Below are 24,177 nucleotides of genomic sequence, written 5' to 3' on the forward strand. Positions count from 1 at the left end.
AGCCTTGACTAGATGAACCTTTGTTGGCAAAGGAATGTCTCTGCTTTTAAATATGCTATCTAGGTTGGTCATAACTTTCCTTCCAAGGAGTAAGCGTCTTTTAATTTCATGGCTGCAGTCACCATCTGCAATGATTTTGGAGCCCAGAAAAATAAAGTCTGACACTGTTTCCACTCTTTCCCCATCTATTTCCCATGAAATGATGGGACCGGATGCCATGATCTTCATTTTCTGAATGTTGAGCTTTAAGCCAACTTTTTCACTCTCCACTTTCACCTTCATCAAGAGGCTTTTGAGTTCCTCTTCACTTTCTGCCATAAGGGTGGTGTCATCTGCATATCTGAGGTTATTGATATTTCTCCTGGCAGTCTTGATTCCAGCTTGTGCTTCTTCCAGTCCAGCGTTTCTCATGATGTACTCTGCATATAAGTTAAATAAACAGGGTGACAATATACAGCCTTGACGTACTCCTTTTCCTATTTGGAACCAGTCTGTTGTTCCATGTCCAGTTCTAACTGTTGCTTCCTGACCTGCATACAAATTTCTCAAGAGGCAGATCAGGTGGTCTGGTATTCCCATCTCTTTCAGAATTTTGCACAGTTTATTGTGATCCACACAGTCAAAGGCTTTGGCATAGTCAATAAAGCAGAAATAGATGTTTTTCTGGAACTCTCTTGCTTTTTTGATGATCCAGTGGATGTTGGCAATTTGATCTCTGGTTCCTCTGCCTTTTCTAAAACCAGCTTGAACATCAGGAAGTTCACGGTTCACATATTGCTGAAGCCTGGCATGGAGAATTTTGAGCATTACTTTACTAGCGTGTGAGATGAGTGCAATTGTGCGGTAGTTTGAGCATTCTTTGGCATTGCCTTTCTTTGGGATTGGAATGAAAACTGACCTTTTCCAGTCCTGTGGCCACTGCTGAGTTTTCCAAATTTGCTGGCATATTGAGTGCAGCACTTTCACAGCATCATCTTTCAGGATTTGGAATAGCTCAACTGGAATTCTATCACCTCCACTAGCTTTATTCGTAGTGATGCTTTCTAAGGCCCACTTGACTTCACATTCCAGGATGTCTGGCTCTAGGTCAGTGATCACACCATCATGATTATCTGGGTCATGAAGATCTTTTTTGTACAGTTCTTCTGTGTATTCTTGCCATCTCTTCTTAATATCTTCTGCTTCTGTTAGGTCCATACCATTTCTGTCCTTTATCGAGCCCATCTTTGCATGAAATGTTCCTTTGATATCTCTGATTTTCTTAAAGAGATCTCTAGTCTTTCCCATTCTGTTGTTTTCCTCTATCTCTTTGCATATACTCAAATCAGTTATCATATAGTTTTGATTCTATTCCAGAAGGTGCCTCCCCAACCTGACTCCATCTGACAAATCCCGCTGTTACCTTGGCCCAGTTCAGGCCCTCAGAATCTCATCACTGATTTATTGAAATGATTACCCAATGGACCATTCATATCCTTGCCTATTCAACACTGTCAGGTATGTGTTCTCAAACCACATCCTCTATTTTCCCCCTCTCCCGCTAGAAAAAAAAAAAAAAAAAAACCTGTACTATCTCTTCATTCACTGTCTGAAAAGTACCAGCCAATTGTCTCAGACCCTTCATGGTCTGCTGCTAACATTTGGTCTGGCTTTTCTTCCCACATAGTGCTACTATTACATGCTATGCTCCCAATAATCTGAACTTCTCAGTATGCTGATCATGCCCCCTCATTGATGCCCTCAAGCTCTCCCTCCCTCCACTGAAAATGTTTTTTCTTACCCCATCTATCCTGTGATCTCCTGAGGCTCACACAACACAATTGTCATTGATCCTATGGCTAGGTAAGAGTGATAGCTATGGCAGAGATGGTTCACGGCCAACCATTTCATACAGCGGAAGCCATGAGTTTTTGCTGAGCACATGGGCAGCCAGACACTACAATTAACCACTCTTTTAATGCAGCTTGACGCAATCATATGACTAAGTTCTGGCACATGGCATTAATTGAAACAGAATGTGCCACTTCCAGTTTATTCCCTTAAAAAGAAATAAGCATGCCTTCCCCTAGCCTTTTCCTTTTCTTGCTGGCAAGGATGGGACAAGGGCTGGAGCCACCATCTTGGCCTTAGACATGAAACTATATTTTGAAAATGGCAGAGATATTTTTATAATCCTAGACCTCTCAGCTTCAAATAGAGAAAATCCATTTCTATTATTCTGTACTACTGAATTTCTGAGTCTCCTTGTCATTGTAGCTTAGTCCATATCCTACCTACTATGATAGCTAATCTTTATATTGAGAGTTTATCAAGTAGCAGACACTGTGCATCGCATCATTTAACCCTCACAATGATATCGTGGGAAAATAATGTTAGAGATGAGGAAACTGAAGCTCAGAAGGGGTTTGCAACATGCCTGGGGCCACACAGCTAGTAAATAATGGAGTTAGAACTCAAACCTAGGACAGTTGCTTTCAGAAACTATACCTTTAATCACTGCTTATCCCTTTGCTCTGATCCACAGCCTTAAAGGCATAGACAGACCTCCCTGAGGTTTGCCAAGAGTCCCCATAAACACTTAGAAATATGTTTCTCATGTCATAGGTACTCAATAAATGTTTGTTGAATAAATATCAATTGGTTTTAGGAAAGCAGGCTTTTTGGAAGTTCCTAACTGCAATCAGATGCAGCCCTGCATCCCTGTTTTATATAGAAAACTCTCCCAGTTGCTTAATACCAGACAATTTTCTCTCTGAAGAATAACATAGAGTACTGCACTTTGGATCCATGCATGTCCTTATGCATCTTACCTGCAATCAGCAGAGAGCCTATATAAGTGGAGCAGGCAGTTGGGGAAAGCACACAGCCAGTTGTACTCATCTGTATTTATTTACACAGCTGTTCTTCCCCTTGTTCAAGCAGAAGACTCCAACCCAGAAATCAGAAACAAAAATAAAATTAGGGGGCTTTTTGAAGACTGCTGGGCAGTATCCTGCATCCTGGGGTCTCAGCAGGGATGTGGGGTCCAAGGACGTTCAAAGTCTCCTTTGTGTGGTGTCAAGGGTACTAGTACAAAGCGAACAGTGCTGAGAGTTTAGGGCTGGGAGAGAGGTTGTTATAAAGTACTGACATCCTGCTGTGAGGGCTGAGTGTGTTCCCTTCTTCAGGGCTCTTATCTGAGCTCTGCGATAGAAAAGGAATAGAAGAGAACGCCTGAACTGTTCTAGCGTTGCCTTCAGCCCTCCCCTGGGAAAACTTTTAGCAATAAACACAAATCAAGAGGAAACTGAAAACGATTTTTTCAAATGGGTCTTCAAACAGCCAGTCTTTATTTGTTCAAGTGGGGGGACTAAAAGAAGAAATTAAAGCCAACTTTCTTTCTAATTAAGTTTCATGGACCTCCCAAAATACAACACAGATGCTGTGATGAACATTAACAAGCTCTCTGATGGAGTGTATTTGAACTCAGTAGGACTAAGACAGAGAATGATTTAGAAAAAAAAAAAAAAACTCCACTTCACACGCTGAGAAAAATACCCTAAAAACTTGTAATGATGACTTTTATTAGTTCTTTAGGAGGTTACACAATAAAGCTGAATCCTTTTTTCATCAGTACATTCAAAAGTAAATTCATTCTTCTCTTTTGATTCCAGTAATGATATACATTTAAGATTAGTCTTTCTTTTCTTATGGGAACCTACCATGTTAACATATCTAATTAAAATTAAGCATTATTTTGTTTCAGAACATATGTTTAGATATAATGTCCCTGCCCTGGAATTCCACAGAGTCAGTGTCTCAGGGGTTGGGTGCAGGGGTTGGAGGGCTAAGATTGATCCATCACCTAGAGGAGTATGTGCATTAGGAAGAGCTAAGTAATCACTGAAGAGGCATGTTTGATCCACCATGTGTAATCAGTTTTAGTGCAACCAGATTCCAGGGAGTGGGATGAGTGTAAGGCAGGTGATTTTAGCTTCAACTTCAGAAAGTCAAAGATGATTTCGGTGGTATTTCTGCTTCAGTTTTAGCTATACCTGCTATATAGTTGCTCAGTCGTATCCAACTCTTTGCTACCCCATAGACTGTAGCCTGCTAGGCTCCACTGTCCATGGAATTCTCCAGGCAAGAATACTTGTTTTAGGGTCCACAGCAATAATCCCACAGATACCATCAAGGATAGGAAAAAACGCATGACATAGAGGGAACCATGCATGGAAGTTGGCATCACTTCAGAGTTAATTAATGAGATAAGAATCAGACAGAAACAAGCTATGTGATAGTGCGAAGAAAGATAGATGATGCTCTCCTGAAACGGAAAAAAAAAATTGAGCTCAATGTTGAAATTTCAAACGGAGGCAGTGCAAGGTTGGATTGAGGATTATTTGCCTGTGAGACTGTATTATCTATAAACCATGTCAATGAGGAAAAATAAAAACCAATAAGGAAATTCATTTTTATGATTTCTGTTAAGTATACATGGGGGTGAGGGAAAATACCAACATAATTAACATAGAAGAGGGACTTCCCTAGTGATCCAGTGGTTAAGAATCTGCCTTCTAATGCAGGGGACCCAGATTCAATCACTGGTTCAGGAACTAAGATCACACATGCCAGGGGAGCAACAAAGAGCCCTCGCTGCAACTACAGAGACCATGTGCTCTGGAGCCTGTGAGCCACAACTAGAGTTTTGCACCACAAGGAAAGATCCCGTGTGATGCCATGAAGATCCTGCATGCCTCAGCTAAGACCTGACACAGCCAAATAAATAAATACATAAACTTTCAAGAACTAATGTAGGGAATTAAATGAGGGGATCTGTTTCAGGCCACCAAGGCTTTGCATATGGAGTGAACTGAAGTGGAAGATGGAAGTTTCTGTGTCTCTTCACATCTCTGTGTACTCTCTACCTCACCTTAAAAAGTGGAATAATAATTTACTCCATCCAACATCAAATTGCTAGAAGGGAAAGACTCAGTTTTCTTTCTTGTGGAGGATTCATTTTCAAGGCCTCTTTTTACTTCTCACTCACTCTTCCTTCTTCTTCTCTGGCAAATTAGGGAAGAATAAAGTAGAACTTTTTGGCTCCATTCTTACCTTTTTGGTGGGCCACAAGGATTGTGGAATCAAGGTGCTGAGAGCCTTACATGGACAACTCCCACCTCGGGAGATGGTCCCCAAACCAAGGTTGCCTGAGGCTCAGGAGCACATCCGCCTAATCCTGGAATCAGTTCATAGGGCCATTTGGAGGTACATTTATAGGTACAATATCAACTCAGTTGTAGTCTCTAATGAAGGGTGTCTTTTTATTTCCTATATGCCTGCCTCTTTACCATTTTTCTCACTGTGTTCATAACCTGGACAGAGAAAAGATATACTATATATTGGGCTCCCTGGGAAATTTCAGCAAAAATAAGGAAATATTGGAATGCATAAGCTGGTTTTAAAGTCCACGTAGAAAAATAAGCAAGCAAGAATAGCTAGGACAATTGTGAAAAACAAAAATAGTGAAAGAATGTCTTGATAGTCCAATGATACAATAATTAAAACTGTGGTATTGACACACTGAAGTTGCAGACAGATCAATGGATCAGAGTAGAAAGGTAAGCATTAATCACTCAGTGTGTCTGACTGCTTGCAATCCCATGGACTATAGCCCGCGAGGCTCCTCTGTCTATGGAAATCTCCAGGCAAGAATACTAGAGTGGGTAGCCACTCCTCTTCTCCAGGGGATCTTCCCAACCCAGGGATTGAAACTGCCTCTCCTGCATCTCCTGCATTGCAGACAGATTGTTTACCAACTGAGCCACCAGGGAAGACATAGGCATAAATATATGTGGAAATATAGTTGCAAAGATGACATTTAATATCAATAGAGAAAAGAAAGAGTACTTAATAAATTGTTTTGGAGCAGTATCTGGGGAAACAAAATGAGCCCTTACTTTATGGCAAGATAATTCCAAGTATATTAAATATTTAAAGTCAACAAATTAAATAACAAAAATTCAGGAAGAAATCACTGGAGTCCTTTCATAATCCTAAGTACCATAAAACTTCTCAGAAATCACAAAAAGAAAGACTGATCATTTCAATTGCCTAAAATTCAAAATTTATGTACAGCAAAGCCCATCAATAATCAAAAGATAAATGACAAACTGGTCAAAATATTAGAAACTTAAATCACAGAAAAAAAGACCAACATTTCCTAATAATATATTTATTCTATGTAAGCAGGAAAAGATAGATATCAATAGATAAACAGGCAAAGGATATGAAATAGAAATAGCTCTTAAGCATGAAAAAGAACCCAGTATCATTCATTAGAAGAAATATGTAAATAACTCTACAATGATTTATCATTTTTTGCCTATTAAATGGACAAAATTAAAAAAAAAAACTTACATAGAACAATGTGTAGAGAAGCCAGCACTATCAATACACTATCCTTGGAAGTATAAATTGATTAATCCTCTACCAAGAATAATTTGATCATATCAGTTCTAAATGTATATACCTTTTGACCCAGAAATTCCTCTTCTAGAATTGTATTCTATCGATATATTTATATATGTGTCAAATGATATATATAAAGTACTTATTAGAGCACTGTTTATAATAGCAAAAGATTGAAAACTAAACATTCATTATTAGGAATTTGGTTGAATAAACTATGATCAACCTCATTAGAAGATAAGGTCTATGAATGAAAGGATTTGTGTTTGCTTTGTTCACTGAAGAAAAAGAAATGCAAAAAGGCAAAATGGTTGTCTGAGGAGGACTTACAAATAGCTGAGAAATGAAGAAAATAGAAAGGCAAAGAAGAAAAGGAAAAATATACCCATCTGCATGCAGAGATCCAAAAAAAAAAAAAAAAAGCAGGGAGAAATAAGAAAGCCTTCCTAAGCAATCAATGCAAAGAAAGAGAAGTATACAACAGAATGGCAAAGACTAGAGATCTCTTCAAGAAAATTAGAGATACCAAGGGAACATTTCATTCAAAGACAGGCACAATACAGGACAGAAATGGTATGGGCCTAACAGAAGCAGACGATATTAAGAAAAGGTGGCAAGAATACAAAGAACTATACAAAAGAGATCTTCAGATAACCACGATGATGTGATCACTCACCTAGAGCCAGACATCCTGGAGTGGGAAGTCAAGTAGGCCTTAAGAAGCTTCACTATGAACAAAGGTAGTGGAGGTGATAGAATTCCAGCTGAACTATTTCAAATCTTAAAAGATGATGCACTTAACATGCCAGTAAATTTGGAAAACTCAGCAGTGGCCACAGGACTGGAAAAGGTCAGTTTTCATTCCAATCCCAAAGAAAAGCAATGCCAAAGAATGTTCAAACTCTGTACAGAGTACATCATGTGAAATGCTAGGCTAGATGAAGCATAAACTGAAATTATGATTGCTGGGAGAAATATCAATAATCTCAGATATGCAGATGACACTACCCTTATGGCAGAAAGTGAAGAACTAAAGAGCCTCTTGACAAAAGTGAAAGAGGAGAGTGAAAAAATTGGCTTAAAATTCAACATTCAAAAAAAGAAGATCATGTCATCTGATCCTATCACTTCATGGCAGTCAGATGGGGAAACAATTAAAATAGTGAGAGACTTTATTTTGGGGGCCTCCAAAATCACTGCAGCCATGAAATTAAAAGACACTTGCTTCTTGGAAGAAAAGCAATGACCAACCTAGACAGCATATTAAAAAGCAGAGACATTACTTTGCCAACAAAGATCCATCTAGTCAAAGCTTTGGTTTTTCCAGTAGTCATGTATGGATATGAGAGTTGGACTGTGAAGAAAGTTGAGTGCTGAAGAATTGATGCTTTTGAACTGTGGTGTTGGAGAAAACTCTTGAGAGTCCCTTGGACTGCAAGGAGATCCAACCAGTCCATCCTAAAGGAGATCAGTCCTGAATGTTCATTGGAAGGACTGATGTAGATGCTGAAGCTCCACCTGAGGTGAAGAACTGCCTCCTTGGAAAAGACCCTGATGTTGCGAAAGATTGACGGCAGGAGGAGAAGGGGACGACAGAGGATGGGATGGTTGGATGGCATCACTGACCTGATGGACATGAGTTTGAGCAAGCTCCAGGAGTTGGTGATGGACAGGGAAGCCTGGTGTGCTGCAGTCTGTGGGGTTGCAAGTAATTGGACACAACTGAGCAACTCAACTGACTGAGATGAGAAACAAAGCAAAAACCCTGTTAAAACATTGGAAGAAAATCTTGGAGAGTACAGTATTTTTTACCTTTAGAATGGGTAAAGTCTTTGAAAGAAATATCTAAAACCAGAGGTCATGAAAAAAAAAGTAACAATAGCAAACTTACTGCTTAAAATTTCAAACCTCAGATGAGAAAAGACACCATAAATAATGATAATGTTGTTGACCAAAGCCTCAAGATGTCCCATAGAATATCATTACTCTACCTTTAGGAGTAGTATTGTGCCAAGAAGTGGGAAGTATATCATAAGAGTTCAGGACACAAATTCAGAGACAGCAGAAGTTCTCCACCTTTCTGCACCATTGTTCTTTGGCAATCTTATGAAGTCCCTTCTCAGGATTAAGTAAAAAATGCATAATGCAAAAGATTACAAAGGGAACCAATTATTTTGATATTCAGTTATATGTATATATGCTTCTCTACTAACACAATAAAAAAAGATACAGTGTCTAATCTAATAATTACTGCAATTTTGAAGTACCGTTGAGCTATCTGAAAAAACTGTAAGGTGATATAATGCTATCTATGTCAGTGACAAAGTCCAGGTACTGCTAATATTAATATGGCTTGTTGCCTACATTCTTAAGTGAAAGAATTGCTGAATTTCAATTAAAAGTTAATGAAAGTAGGACTTCCCTGGTGTTCCAGTGGTTAAGAATTCACATTCCAATACAGGGGGCCCAGGTTCAATCTTGGCCAGGGAACTAAGATCCCACAATGCCACGGGGCAACAAAGACCCAGTGTAGTACCCCCAAAAAAGTTAATGAAAAGATTGAAAGGAAAACTGTAATATTTTTCACATCCAAGTTCATGGACACCTAGGTTTTGTCAATAGAAGACCCTTTGGACAGCTCCTCCAACCCCAGGTTCAGAATTCCATGGGAAGATCTTGACACAACCTCAAAATATAAAGAAATGCAAAGTCTAATCAAGTGTTATGGATCCCCTGTGGTTGCTTAAATAGTCCAACCTCATCCCACTCTTTACGCTTCAAAATCATGACGGAGACTTAAACAGCATCTCACAGCATGGCAGTCAAGAGTTGAGAAACCAAGCCCTGCTGTCTGCTGCTTCCCATATCACACCTAGCCAAAATCTCTGGTCAACGTGCCACACTGATTAGCCAGGAATGTATAGCTGGAAACATAATTCCAAAATATCCCTTTGGGAAAGCAACTCTCAAATCCTTTGGATGACATATTTATTTTCTAAGCAAGCAAGTATATATAATCCTGGGGAGATTTAGAATTAAATACAGAGGCCATGTAAATAAGACCAGGTGGTTCAGTGGTAAAGAATCTGCCTGGAATGCAGGAGACTCTGATTCAATCTCTGGGTCAGGAAGATCCCCTGGAGAAGGGAGTGGCAACCTACTCCAGTATTTTCGCATGGGAAATCCATGAACAGAGGAGTCTGGCAAGCTACAGTCCATGGGGTCGCAAAAGAGCTGGACATGACTTCTCGACCAAACAACAAATTCTACGCTTGCATTAAATTTCAAAAGAATCTGTGACTAACTGGTATTTTAAGTACTTGTTTACAATAATTTGGCATATTAGACCATACTTCTGCTTTTTCCTCCCTTACCATGAGGGCTCTCTTCCCATTCCTCCCTATCTTTTCCATCTTTGGGTACTGGAGAGCCCCCAGCCCCTTCCTTGATTATCAATTCTTGATTACCTATCCCTAGCTACACTCACACCCTGTGGAAACAAAATCCAAGTTGTTAGTATCAAACTGTGCCCTAGCTTTAAACACTATCTAGAATTTGATAACAGCAGATCTAATCTCCAACCAGACCTCGCCCCTGAATTCCTTCTCTTATATCTAACAGCCTATTCGATATCCCTACTTGATTACCTTTTGATTTCCTGTCCTGCCCACACCGCACACAAGTCTGTTCCCACTCTTCCCCAAATTGATAAATTACAACCACAGTCTTCCAGTTTCTCAGGCCAAAAACCTTGGTGTCATCCTTTTTGAGCCAACACATGCTTATGAAAAATTTGGCTAACAGTATGAAGCAGAATAATAGAGATTCCATTAGATATAACTTCAGCCTTTGTAATAGTGTTCGGTGTACTAGCATGTATAATGTTAAGCAAAATAAACTGAACTATTTAATTTTTAGTTATTCCATTTGTTATGAATCTTTCTGCTCTGTCTCCATGCACACCCATGCACTCCCTTGGCATGCTCATGCAGAGCTGGAGCTCTTAAATTTGTGTGTGTGACAAATATGGAATGCCGGCTTTCCATCTCTCTTGAATGCCATTGCCACCCGGCATCTACACTTGGCGATCTGAGAGAATCCAAAACAGCTCTTCCGTTCCCTACACCTAACCGAAACCTTCAGCTTTCCACCCATTTCAGTTAAACTCTATCTACACATTTACTCAAGCCTAAAACTTTAGTTCCATCCTTTACTACTCTCTTACCTTCATACCCTTCATTCAAACATCATTAAAGACCGACAGTTCTTTCAAAAGACATCCACTGCTCATCATCTCTCTGGTTAGTCACCTTAATCCAAGCTACCATCATCTTGCCTTGAGGCTTTTCTAGTAGTCTCTCACCGTATTAACCATTCTCCACCCAGCAGCCAGAGTTCGATTTTTTTTGTCTGTACCAGGATCTTAGTTCCCTATCCAAGGACGGAACACAGGTCTCCTACAGTGGAAGTACAGAGTCCTAACCACGGGACCACTAAGAAAGTCCTAGAGTTGGTTTTTAAAAAGACTACTTCACCCCTCTGTGCTAAGCTAAGCCCTACAGTGGCTTCCTATCTCTCTCAGTGAGATCCACAGCCCCCTCCTGAAGCCATGCGCATTTCTTTGTTGAGGCTCTATCTCCCACTAGAATGCAAACTCCGGGAGCATCCAGACCTCCTTTCCTTTCTTCAGCATCTATCCACAGCACCTAAACAGTGCCACACACGGAGCAGGGACTCAACAGAAATTTGTTGCATAAAGAGTAAATAAACTTGAAGTTTGGGGTTAGCAGATGCAAACTAATACATAAAGAAAGGATAAACAGCAAGGTCCCACAGTATAGCACAGGGAATTCATTCAATATCCTGTGGTAAGTCATAATGCAAAAAAAAATTTTAAGAATATGTACATATATTTAACTAAATCACCTTGCTGTACAGCAAAAATAGCACAACATGTAAATCAACTATGCTTCTATTTTTTTAAAAAGTAAATAAAATGTTGGATGTGGATGAAGCAAAATTTGGGGGTGCAAAGGAGTATATAAGGGCAACATTTACATTTTCCTTTATAATTTTTACTCTTTTGTAAAGAAAAAGCATTTTGAAGACTTAATCCTCAAAAATTTTAGAGGGGAAAAATTTATGTAAACATGTTAGCAAGTTTAAGCTTTCCATAGGATTGAAGGGGCACCAGAATAAGACAGAGAAATCTACAGTGGTGGAGATCTACCAGAAATCTACTGGTGGAGCTGAGGAAGCTGAACAAGTCACATCAACCTTTTAGGAAAAATGTTAGAGAGGAGTCTTCCTCTGGTTCACAATGACTTCCTAATGAGAATCAAAACCCCAGCTTCCACCATAGCCAGTTTCTACGCTTTTGAAGATTATCTGTGCCCTCGTCCACTCTCTTGTCTTGTTTGTTCTTTTCCTTTTTCTCACCCTAATCACATCTATTTTTTTTTTTAGTTAATTCCACACATGTATTTAAATCTGATGGTGAAAGTGAAATTCCTCAGTTGTGTCCAACACTCTGCAACCCCATGGACTATAGCCCACTAGGCTGCTCTGTCCATGGGATTTTCCAGGCAAGAGTACTGGAGTGGGTAATCTGATGGTATGAAGGTATAATTGGTTATAAAAAAGAGAACTTATTGTGAGGTGAACAGCACAGCAAGCATGATGAATGATACAGTTCTTGAGAGTAAGAGGAGGTTTCCTCAGCAAAATAAAATTTCTTAACACCAAGTTACAATCTGTTGGAAAAGACCGTGATGTTGGGAAAGATTGAGGGCAAGAAGAGAAGGGGACAACAGAGAATAAGATGGTTGGATGGCATCACTGAAGCAACAGACATGAGTTTGAGCAAACCCTGGGAGATAGGGAAGGACAGGGAAGCCGGGTGTGCTGCAGCCCACGGGGTCGCAAACAGCTGAACACCACTGAGCGACTGAACAACAACAATCTTATCCAGAAGATCCAAGAAAACAGTTCTAAAAAGCCAGCAAAGAAGAAATAAATTCTTTGTGATAAGAAGTTGAGAAAGCTAGATATTCCAAGTGGGTTAAAAGAATGCCAGAGGCATAGCTTCAGGATTGACATATAAACATTGGCCATATTCTAGGAGTAGGATTTGCTTGGTCCTGGTGATGGTACTATTATTTGTAGTGAAAGACTGGTGCAAAAGGTGGTTTGTTGTTGTTCTTCAGTCACTCAGTCATGTTGACTCTTTGAGACCCCATGAACTGCAGCACGTCAGGCTTCCCTGTCCTTTGTCTCCCAGAGTTTGCTCAAACTCATGTCCATTGAGTTGGTGATGCCATACAATCATCTCATCCTCTGTCGTCCCCTTCTCCTCCTGCCCTCAATCTTTCCCAGTATCAGGGTCTTTTCTAATGAGTCAGCTCTTCACATAAGGCGGCCAAAGTATTGGAGCTTCAGCATCAGTCCTTCCAATAAATACTCAGGATTGATTTCCTTTAGGATTGACAGGTTTGAGCTCCTTGCTGTCCAAGGGACTCTGAATCAGAGTCTTCTCCAGCAACACAGTTCAAAAGCATCAATTCTTTGCCTCTCAGCCTTCTTTATGGTCCAACGCTCACATCCATACTTGACTACTAGAAAAATCACAACTTTGACTATATGAAGCTTTGTCAACAAAGTAATGTCTCTGCTTTTTAATACACTATGTAGGTTTGTCATAACTTTCCTTCCAAGCAGTAAGTGTCTTTTAATTTCATGACTGCAGTCACCATCCACTGCGATTTTGGAGCCCAAGAAAATAAAGTCTGTCACTGTTTCCATTTTAACCCGAGATAAATTAACCCTTCAGCAACACTCCTTTCCCTAAATTCACCACCACACATTTTAACCAGAGACAAACCCTGGGCTGAAATTAGATTGGGACTACATTTTAATCACTTAACTGTTCCATAACAAAAGGCCTCACGTGGTGGCTCCAATTTCCTGCAAGAATTTGAAAGTTGGACAGACAGTTCTGAGTCACATTGGATTTAGTGAAAAAAAGATTTAAGCAGTGGAAGGGGAAACTCTATCTTCCCTGTCAAGGAAGTGGGCAGTGAGTTCTGCCTTAAAAATTAAATTTGAAAACTTAACAGACATCTAAGAGGGATTCCAACAGATTATCTAATAAAATTATTCACTGTCTCCTACATGCTGGTAAAAGCTACTTTTTCTAGTCTTCTCTGTCTGCCCCTTTAATGTTAGCAATTAGTATCCTTCTGTGGATCTATGCTATGCTATGCTAAGTCACTTCAGTCGTGGCCGACTCTGTGCGACCCCATAGACGGCAGCCCACCAGGCTCCCCTGTCCCTGGGATTCTCCAGGCAAGAACACTGGAGTGGGTTGCCATTTCCTTCTCCAATGCATGAAAGTGAAAAGTGAAAGTGAAGTCACTTAGTCGTGTCCAATTCTTAGCGACCCCATGGACTGCAGCCTACCAGGCTCCTCCGTCCATGGGATTTTCCAGGCAAGAGTACTAGAGTGGGGCCATTGCCTTCTGTGGATCTATTGGCCCCCAAACAGTCCTTCCTGTAATGGAGTCGAAGGGAACCAGGATTTTGACCTGAGTATGCGTTGGGGTGGAGCTGAGGCAGGGGCATAGTTGAGAAGGCATTTTGTTTCTGCTGATAAAGATCCTGGAATATGAAAGAATGTAGGCCACCAGGAGATCACTTCCCTGGCATCTTTGTCACATTTGGATACACTGTTCCTTTTGATTCTTGAAGATGGGTGATTCTCTGAAGGTCTTAGGGTCTGATCTTGTGGTAGTTGGTGCTATTGTCTGTTTGGCCTGGTTATAGAAAAAGACTTGAGAGCTTTACAAATTGCATTAATACAAAGCTATCTTTGATTTTGAAAAGACTTTTTTCCAACCCAAGAAATCCTTGTCAAAAAAGGAAAGGTGGGCAAGAGATAAATGAGAAGTTTGGGATTAACAGATATACACTACCATATATAAAATTAATAAAATACAAGGATTTATTTGTTCTGTACAGCACCAGGGCTTCCCTGGTAGCTCAGATGGTAAAGAATCTGCCTGCAACACAGGAGACCTGGATTTGATCCCTGCATCAGGAAGATCCCCTAGAGAAGAAAATGGAAACCCACTCCAGTATTCTTGCCTGGATAATTCCATGGACAGAGGGGCCTGGCAGGCTACAGTCCATGGGGTCACAAAGAGGCAGACACGACTGAGTGACTAACACATTTATGTTTACATCGCACAGGGAGCTATAGTCAACATTGTCACAGTCTGTGTGAGAGTTGGAAAAGAATTTTGAGACATGAGGTAGAATGAGAGAATAAAGTTTACTAGAGTGAGAGAGGAGAAGACAATGGCATCCCACTCCAGTACTGTTGCCCGGAAAATCCCATGAATGGAGGAGCCTGGTCGGCTGCAGTCCATGGGGTCGCTAAGAGTCAGACACGACTGAGTGACTTCACTTTCACTTTCCACTTTCATGCATTGGAGAAGGAAATGGCAACCCACTCCAGTGTTCTTGCCTGGAGAATCCCATGGACGGAGAAGCCTGGTAGGCTGCGGTCCATGGGGTCGCACAGAGTTGGACACTACTGAAGCGACTTGGCAGCAGCAGGCAGCAGAGTGAGAGATGCTGTTAGAATAGCAGCGTGGCTCAAGGGTGAGCTGAACGCTTTGCCAGGCTTGCAGCCAATTTTTATAGCCTCGAGACAGAGAAAATTCCTACTGGAATGGTGGCATTAGGTGATTGGCTAGGATGCTATAGGGTGGATAGTAGGGTAGGTATTTTACATAATATGGGGTCACGGAACTGGCTGGGTTAGATCCGGAAGCTCATGGCAACAATTGCTATGGGGCTTGGTTAGTTCCAGAGATTTTTATCCTGTGGTACAGTGTTCCACACCTGCGACCTTGGTATAGGGCTCCACAGATATCTTATAGTAACCTATAACAATAACAACAAAAATTTAATGAATATATATGTATGTAGACATGTACATATATATATAACCAAATCACTTTGCTATACACCTGAAACTAACACAATATTGTAAATCAATTATACTTCAATTAAAAAAAAAAAAGAATAAAGCAAAGTATCCAAGGTCTTTCTACCTTCTTACTCTCTACTTGTCTAAACGCAGTATGCTTGAGACCTCCCTCGTGGTCCAGTGGCTAAGAATTTGCTCTAGTAATGCAGGGGATCCAGGTTCCATCCCTGGCCAGAGAACTAAATCCTGCATGCCACAACTAAGACCCGGCACAGTCAAAAATATATTGAAAATAAAACACGGTATACTCAACCTCTTTTGTCTTGTCTTTCACTTGTGCCATATTTTAATAGCTTCTCTGGAGTCCATGCAGCGTCTTTGCTCTTTGGTTTTGCCACCTGAAAGATTCTCCCGAGCTATTCCCGTGTGTGTGTGTGTGTGTGTGTGTGTGTGTGTGTGTTAGGCCCTCAGTCCTGTTCCACTGTTTGCGACCCCTTTGATCATAGCCCACCAGGCTCCTCTGTCCATGGAATTTTCCAGGCAAGAATACTGGAGTGGGTTGCCATTCCCTTCTCCAGGAGATCTTCCTAACTGTATTAAAAAAACTTCATCTGTAGAGTTCCTTCTGAAATATTGCCTCTTCCATGCAACCCGCCATTTCCCCCCGAAACTGGAATTAATCTCTCTCCTGTGTGTCTAGGGAGTTTAATTTTTCAATCTCATCAGGCCTTATATAGTCATCTATCTCACTGCATGTGTTCTCCGTATGATATTGTACGATCCCTGAGGACTGCAACCATTTTGTCCTTCTCTGTGTATTCAGACTTCCTTTCAGTGTCTTCAGACCTGTGGGAATTTGTAGAATTCAGAAGGCATCATTTTCATCAAGAGTGTTCTTTCTCAAAGCAAAATTGTGTGGCACTCAAAGGTCTGAACTTTGAAAGCAAGTGGCTGCGGTAGAATCTGAGTCCAACCACTTAACCAGCTTGTGATCTTGGCTGGGTGCTCATTCTCTCAGAACCTCAATTCCTTCATTGGGAAAGTGGGAATAATAAAATTTAGTAACAATAGGGTTGTTGTGACAAGTAAATGAGGCAAATGTAAAGCACTTGGCACAAGGCCTGGCACACAGAAAAGATTTAATAAATGGTAGCTGTTTTATTATTATTACTATTACCATAGCATTAAACCTCTGTGCACAGACCAAAATAGTCTCAACACATGCTAATCTATTTAAATAAATTGAGAGGGAATGGACTGGAGAGCTTGCTAGTGCTGCCAAGCCTAAGAACACCTCTATAAAGAGTAATCACTTTATAACAGTGCTGTCCAATAGAAAGACAATGCAAGTCACGTATGTAATTTTAAGTTTTCTATTAGCTACATGAAAATAAGCTACAAGAAACAGGTGAAATTCTTAAACATATTTTTAATATATTTTCTTTAACTTGATGACAGTGAAAGAGGAGAGTGAAAAAGTTGACTTAAAACTCAACAACCAAAAAACAAAGGCCACAGCATCCAGTTCCATCACTTCATGGAAAATAAATAAGGGGAAAAAATGGAAGCAGAGGCAGATTTTATTTTTCTGGGCTCCAAAATCACTGCAGATAACTACAGCCATGAAATTAAAAGACACTTGCTCCTTGGAAGAAAAGCTATGACAAACCTAGACAGCATACTAAAAAGCAGAGATGTCACTTTGCCAACAAAGGTCTGTATAGTCAAGGTTATGGTTTTTCCAGTAGTCATGTACAGATATGAGAGTTGGACCACAAAGAAGGCTGAGTGCCAAAGAATTGATGTTTTCGAATTGTGGTACTGGAGGAAACTCTTGAGAGTCCCTTGGACTGCAAGGAGATCAAACCAGTCAATCCTAAAGGAAATCAACCCTGAATTTTCATTGGAAGGACTGATGCTGAAGCTGAAGCTCCAATACTTGGGCCACCTGATGTAAAGAGTTGACTCCCTGGAAAAGACACTAATTCTGGGAAAGAATGAGGGTAGGAGGAGAAGGGGATGGCAGAGAATGAGACGGTTCAATGGTATCACCAACTCATTGGATATGGGTTTGAGCAAACTGGAAAATAGTGAAGAACAGGGAAGCCTGGTGTGCTGCAGTCCATGGGGTCACAAAGAGTCAGACACAACTTAGTGACTAAACAACAACTTAACCCAATATCTAAAATATTATAATTACAAACATGTAATTAATATTAATAACTATTAATGGTATATTTAACATTTTTTGGATTAAAATTTCAAAATTAATATATACTTCACACTTACCCAGTGGTTCAGATGGTAAAGAGTCTGCCCACAATGTGGGAGACCCAGCTTTGATCCCAGGGTCGGGAAGATCCCCTGGAGAAAGAAATGGCAGCACACTCCAATATTCTTGCCTGGAAAATCCCATGGATGGAGGAGCCTGGCAGGCTACAGTCCATGGGGCTGCGAAGAGTCAGACACGATTAGTGACTAACCCTTTTCACTTTCACACTTACAGCTCATCTCAATTTGTACTAGCCACTTTAAAGCACTCCATAGCAACTTGTGGCTGGTGGCAACCACATTGGACAATATAGCTTTCTAACATGGGATCTGAAAATATCTCCCTTATAAGTGAGTCAAACCATATTAGGCTTTCACTGTATGTTTCTCTGAAAATGATTGGTGGGAGTGTGAACACCAGGTTCAGGTGTTGACTTTGATGTTCACTTCGTTGACTTTGGGCAAACTATTAATTTGGCATTTCCTGCATCTATCCTGGTGCTTAGCAAGGCCACATGGCCATAAAAATTATGACCCATTGCTCAGTCCAGTCTGTCTCATCACCACCCACCATCCCCTCCCATCCCCTGACCACAGGCCTGGGCCTGAGATCTGCAAAACATACTCCCAGACATCTTACCTATGGCTGAATTTACTACAACAAGCCATGCCTCTGTAAGATTTACTAATTGAGGCATCACTAAAATTGTGGGGTCCTTAGAGTTTAAGGCTTTTGTCTTTTGCTATGAAGTTATTCTATCCTATTAGAGTGCTTTTCTTAGAAATTGAGTACTTTGAGTTACCCTGGAGATCCCCTGGAGAAGGACATGGCAACCCACTTGAGTAATCTTGCCTGGGAGAATCCCATGGACAAAGGAGCCTGGCAGGCTATGGTCCATAGGTTAGCAAAGAGCTGGACACCATTGCAGTGACTTAGCACACAAGCTAGCTAAAGCTGAGTTGGAGATTTGGAGTTGGAGTGTTAGGTTTCCTTGACAGTGTGGGCTGACTTGGGTTTTAATGTGTGATGTGGGCTCATATATGAATTAACTTTATCAGGTTAAAAAAAGTCTGAAACCTAGTTTTTGTCTTACCTTTAGTTAGTCCCAGGATTTGCCCAAGCTTCCACAACCTGACCCCAGCCTTAGTGTATGTTTCTCCAAGACTAAATTATCTCCCCAAGTTTTATCTGTTGATATTAAGAGATTTTTTTTTAAAGATTTATTTCTTTAGGCTGTCCTGGGTCTTAGTTGTGGCATGCAGGATCTTCTCAGTTGCAGCATGCAAGATATTTATTTGCAACACGCCAACTCTTAGTTATAGCATGTGGGACCTAATTCCCCCACCAGGGATTGAACCTGGGCCCCCTGCACTGGGAGTAGGAAGCCTTAGCCACTGGACCACCAGGGAAGTCCCAGTATCAGGAGATTTTTGAAGAACCTACTGGAACTCATGCAACAGTGATAGAAATACCATTTTACAACTGAGGTCTATCGACAGGAGTGAACAGGTCATCCTGTGAGAATGTCATTGCATTTTGGCAGGTGTGGTCCTATGTGGGAAAAGAGCAGGATGAGGGGGGAGGCTTGGTTTTGCCACTTCTGTGACCCAAGGTGAACTGCCTCACAAGGCCACAGCAATCCCCCTGCCCAGCCCAGGAAAATGGGGTTGGTAGCATTCTAAAGTTTTCTTCTTTGGTCTTTCAATTCAGAATCAGCCTATAGATGTGACATTAGGAGAAGATTGACTTCAACTACTGAGCACAGCACAATGTACATTTTAAAGCATGAAATAACTTTATTCTGACCTTACCCCAAATTACTCTCACAGCATCCGATGACCAAAAATTATTTCAGCCGCTGAGATTGATTTGTGTGCAAGACCCAGACAGTTTCCACCATTCACCCTGTTTTCTCAACTCAAAGCTGCATTTTCTCTTGCTTAAAAAATTTGCATATTTTCTCAGTGCCTGTTTCTGACTCACAATAAACAATGCCCAGAGCTCCTGCCAAAAAAATGTCCAAATGCGAAATAGTTGCTATAATAGTCGTTTTTGTGATGGCAACTTTGAGCTGTGTGCTTTTAAATTATAATTACTTTTTTTCCTTACAAAAAATGTGTATCTGTCTTGATTGCTGTAATTATGATTCTATACTTACAAACACTTATAAAAGATTCATGTCATTGCTGTGCTTCATAAAACCCATGCCCTTCAATAAGCTTCCTTTGGTGACTGTTTATATGTTTGTGTTTAATTTGTGGCAGAGAAATCTAATGAGAAGCCATTAATCACTGCGTGCATATAAAAATTTGTGTCCTTAACTAAATAGACCGAAGTGAATGGGGCAAGCCTATTACTGGCATGACAAATTTAGAATCATAGAACATTGAAAGGGAAAGCGACTTGAGCAAAGTAACGTAGTCTAACCTCATTTTGGGCTTCCCTGGTGACTCAGTCTGTAAAGAATCTGCCTGCAATGCTGGAGATGAGGGTTCGATCCCTGGGTTGGGAAGATCCCCTAGAGAAGGGAATTCAACCTCCTCCAGTACTCTTGCCTGGGAAATCCCATGGGCAGAGGAGCCTGGCAGGCTACAGTCCATGGGGTCGTAAGAGTTGGACATGACTTAGTGAGTAAACTACCACCAATCTCATTTTACAGATGACATGCAAATTTGGAAGGGGAGGAATTTGTGGTTTAGTGATTAAAAATATGATGGGAGCAGGAATGGGGCGTCTAAATTCTAAACCTGGACCTGGCACTAAGGAGTCCTGGCACACGCTGACTTGACTTCCTCATTCATCCTTCTTCTCAAAGATGCTGCCTAGAATCCGTGGATTGATGAGGGCCTCCCCTGAGGGAGAGAGGAGGGGGACACTGAAATAGGTTCTAACATCCATCTCCTATCCATTCCATTAGAGTAGCTCCACTTGGATTTATTTTTTACTTTTTTGCCCATGTCACCCGACCCCTGTGGTGGAGGGTGGAGTTCTAACCACTGGACTGCCAGGGAATTCCTTCTCCTCCTTTTAAAGTTTGATGTTTTCTGAGATCCTTCCTTCAAGTTTTAGCACTGGAGATGGATTGATATAATTTTTCCTATTTGTGGCTGTGATGTGTCCATTTATTCATGTAATAATTCCTACTTAACCAGGCAACCTTCTGTATTAGTAACTGGGTATGCAGTAGCTGTAAAGACAGACTGCTCTCGAAGAGCCCGCAGTCTAGAAAGAGAGAATTACAGAACAGTGTGGCAATTACTCTGGAAATTTAAACCCCAGGAATCTTGGGAGCACATAGAAGGGGCAGTCAACCCTATCAAGATTTGAGGAGGAAGAGAAGGAAGAGGAGAAGTTTAGGGTTGACTTTCCATAAGAAATAACAGATGGTGGGCATTCCTTTTAATGTTCTTTACTTTCTTTTCTCTTTGTCTTAATAAAAGCTACTGAGGACTTCTTTTGGAAAAAGATGAGAAACCAAACTTCCGAGAACTGTTAAGAGCTCTTGTCACTCACTGACTGTAATCCTGGGCAAATTGCTTAATCCCTATGAAACTCCATGTCAACATCTGGATATACAGGGCCAATAATGATAGAATGTTCCACAAAGCACTAGAATGTTCCACAAAGTACTATAACAAAGATCGAATTAGATAATGTGTGTAAAAGTGTTTACAAAACTATAAAGCTCTGTAAAAATGTGGACTATCATTATTGCTAACACTCTGTGGAAAGCTTTAATTCCCACTGACCTACCCGATCTTTCCCAATTACACCAAGATTCTGGTCCTGTGGAGGTCTGGCTCACTTTGAACAACTGGGAAGGGAGCCATTTCACAATATGAGTCATAATTAATAGCAATAAGGCTTGTGAAATCTTCGTTAAAAAGTAGACCCTCTTTAGTTTTAGGATGAAGAGAATGTGTTACATTTCTGTAAACCATCATTGTGTCCAACTCTTAGCTAACTTGGGATAAAATGGTTGGTATAATTTCTTACCACCTGCAGATTTATTGAGGGGGAGTCCTGTTGTTCTTTTTCTCTATTATAGTGGGATTCCCTAGGCGTCTGCCCTTGCTCAGACTGCTTCTTAAACCTCTTCAGGGGTCAAAACATTAGAATGTTCTAGAGAAACCCACTGGTAACTAAAAAGAGTAAAGTGGGTGGGCCCAGAGATCTGGAAAGAAATTACCTCTAGGGGAGGTGGTCTCAGTTTAATTCCAGCCTGTCTGTTGAACCTCCATACCTTGAGGTTGTCTGTACTGTTCAGTGTAATCTTTTTTTATCTTTAAATGTGAGTGTGAATCATTCTGGTTTGTAAAGGCTCCTCCGTCCCCTTGGCTTCCTGACTCAAGTCTTGTTCCCTTAAAAGGTTTGCATCAATCTAAACCTAAAATCACTCCAATGATTAAATCCTGTGGCTCCCTCTTGCTTAGGAGTAGAGTTCAAGGTTTTTTAATTTAGCGTTCTGGCTCCTCTGTAAGTTACCCTGAAGAAGGGCAAGGCAACCCACTCCAGTATTCTTGCCTGGAGAATCCCATGGACAGAGGAGACTGTCGGGCTACGGTCCATAGGATCGCAAAGAGTCGGACACCACTGAACCGACTTAACACAGCACACACGGAGTAAGGATAATGTTGAGCTAGGCATAGCTTCTCCAAGAGTCTCTGAGTCTCAGAGGAAAACCTGGTAAATAGGCTGCAGGACAGGGTTCCCATAACTTTCTGTGGGCCGCTCCCACTGCCCACTGAATAATTACAGATGTGTTTGTGGCCTCCTAGAGAAAAGGGGCTGGTTTTTGCAGCACAGCACTTGTTCAAGGTTTGTTGAATGAGTGACTATGATAAAGGGTACTTTTAGCTGTTCAACTCTTTGTAGCCCTATGGACACTTTCCCGCCAGGCCCCTCTGTCCGTGGAATTCTCCCGGCAAGAATACTGGAGTGCATAATCTTTCCTTTCTCCAGGGGATCTTCCTGACCCAGGGATCAAACTCGGGTCTCCTGTATTGCAGGCAGATTCTTCACCTTCTGAGCCACCAGGGAAGCCTAGCTAGCTGCCCACTAAAATTGGGATTTTCAGGCTTCACATAGGTTCAAGATAAACCCAATCTGTTAAAAACCTAACCAGAATTTGCCACCAACTTTTTGTTGTTTTGCTTTTTACATTCGGGCTCAAAAGGAAAAAAAATTCAGACAAAATGAGAGACCAGATACTATAAGTACTGTTTCTATGCCTGCTACCTCCAGTACTTTCACTGGAGTTAAATAAGTCCCCTTCATGGTCCTAATATTCTACAATTTCCAAATTGCAGAAGGAAAATTGACATTCCTTACGGTAATCCTAAAATGTAAACTATTTGAACAAGAATGGACAAAATCTCCCATGAAATTACAAATCAAAGTGAAAAATATTCAACAAAAGTTAAAAGGGTTTCTAATCACATTCTTCCTCAAATTCCAGAATTCCCTTATCTTGAATGCTGAAATTTGATGGTTCTGACCTATGTTACAAAACTTACTAATACGTCAAACTTCAAACTAATGGAAATTCAAGGATAGGTTGGATTTGGTTGTTTCTTGTTGTGACATTTCCCCTCACCTCCCACCACCCCAATGAATTCACCTACAACATATTTTATAATAGCATGTTCAAAGAAAATTCTTGAAAGTTTTCAAAAGAAATAGCATTTGCCACATCTTTTTTTTTTTTTAACTCTGGAATAGAAAAATTAATATGATTTCCTAGTCCTGTGTCTCCTACCCACAGTAGCCTTAAATAAAATACATATAGAGACTTGTTCATAATTTCTTGCTGTTTGGCTTATTTAGTATTTCTACGAAGGAAAAAATGTTTGAAGGCTCAAGGGTCTTATTTATAAAATAGAGGAAAAGGAAGAAATACGTTGAGTAAACCCAAGTTGTCCCGAGGGCATTATTGCTATAGCTTTCCGAAAGAGAAAGTGGTACTTAAAAGTAGTAATTCCTAATATTTCCCCCAGACTACACCCTTGTAATTCAGATGAACTCTGAACTGAGACTCTTTACATCTCATTTTCTCATTAGGTTTTTATTATAGCCAACAAATCTTTCAGTGGTGAATTACTTCTCTTCTCTGGGGTTCACCAGACTCCTATAATGTCTGTGCTAATTAAAATAATGAAATGGTTTTTAACTAAGATTTGGGGATTAGAAAAAAAGGGATAAAGAGAGGGTACTAGCGCCTTCTCATCTCTCTACTAACCAAAGTATGGTTTTCTAATCCCTTTTCTTGTCCCCCTACTCCAAAACAACCAGAGATAAAAATGGAAATGCCACTTGGCTTGAAATTCCATTTAAAATTATATAAAGATTTCTCTTTTAAGTTCTCTTGAAATACAAGACATTTCCTCAAGAAATGTGGACAAGTTAGTCTTAAACCCATGGCTCAGAGAGGACTTAGTGTAGTAAATAAATGCTTTAAAATGTA

General features: G+C 40.5%; 1 protein-coding gene across 2 annotated transcripts in view; it reads right to left on the reverse strand.

Annotated features, from left to right (window-relative positions):
- Positions 1-7,313, reverse strand: part of RANBP3L (RAN binding protein 3 like) — a 322,025-nt gene extending 314,712 nt beyond the window's left edge. Inside the window, exon 1 of one of the 2 annotated variants that reach the window (XM_086361437.1) lies at positions 7,127-7,313. The gene's annotated coding sequence lies outside the window, so the exon portion shown is untranslated. The remainder of the gene's footprint in view (positions 1-7,126) is intronic. The other variant, XM_086361436.1, reaches the window with a different exon arrangement.
- Between the last annotated feature and the right edge of the window lie 16,864 nt (positions 7,314-24,177).

Source organism: Bos grunniens, chromosome 20 (assembly GCF_055505025.1).
Source record: "Bos grunniens cultivar Pamir isolate PY7600 chromosome 20, Bosgru_T2T1.0, whole genome shotgun sequence".
In the NCBI taxonomy this organism is placed as follows: Eukaryota; Metazoa; Chordata; class Mammalia; order Artiodactyla; family Bovidae; genus Bos; species Bos grunniens.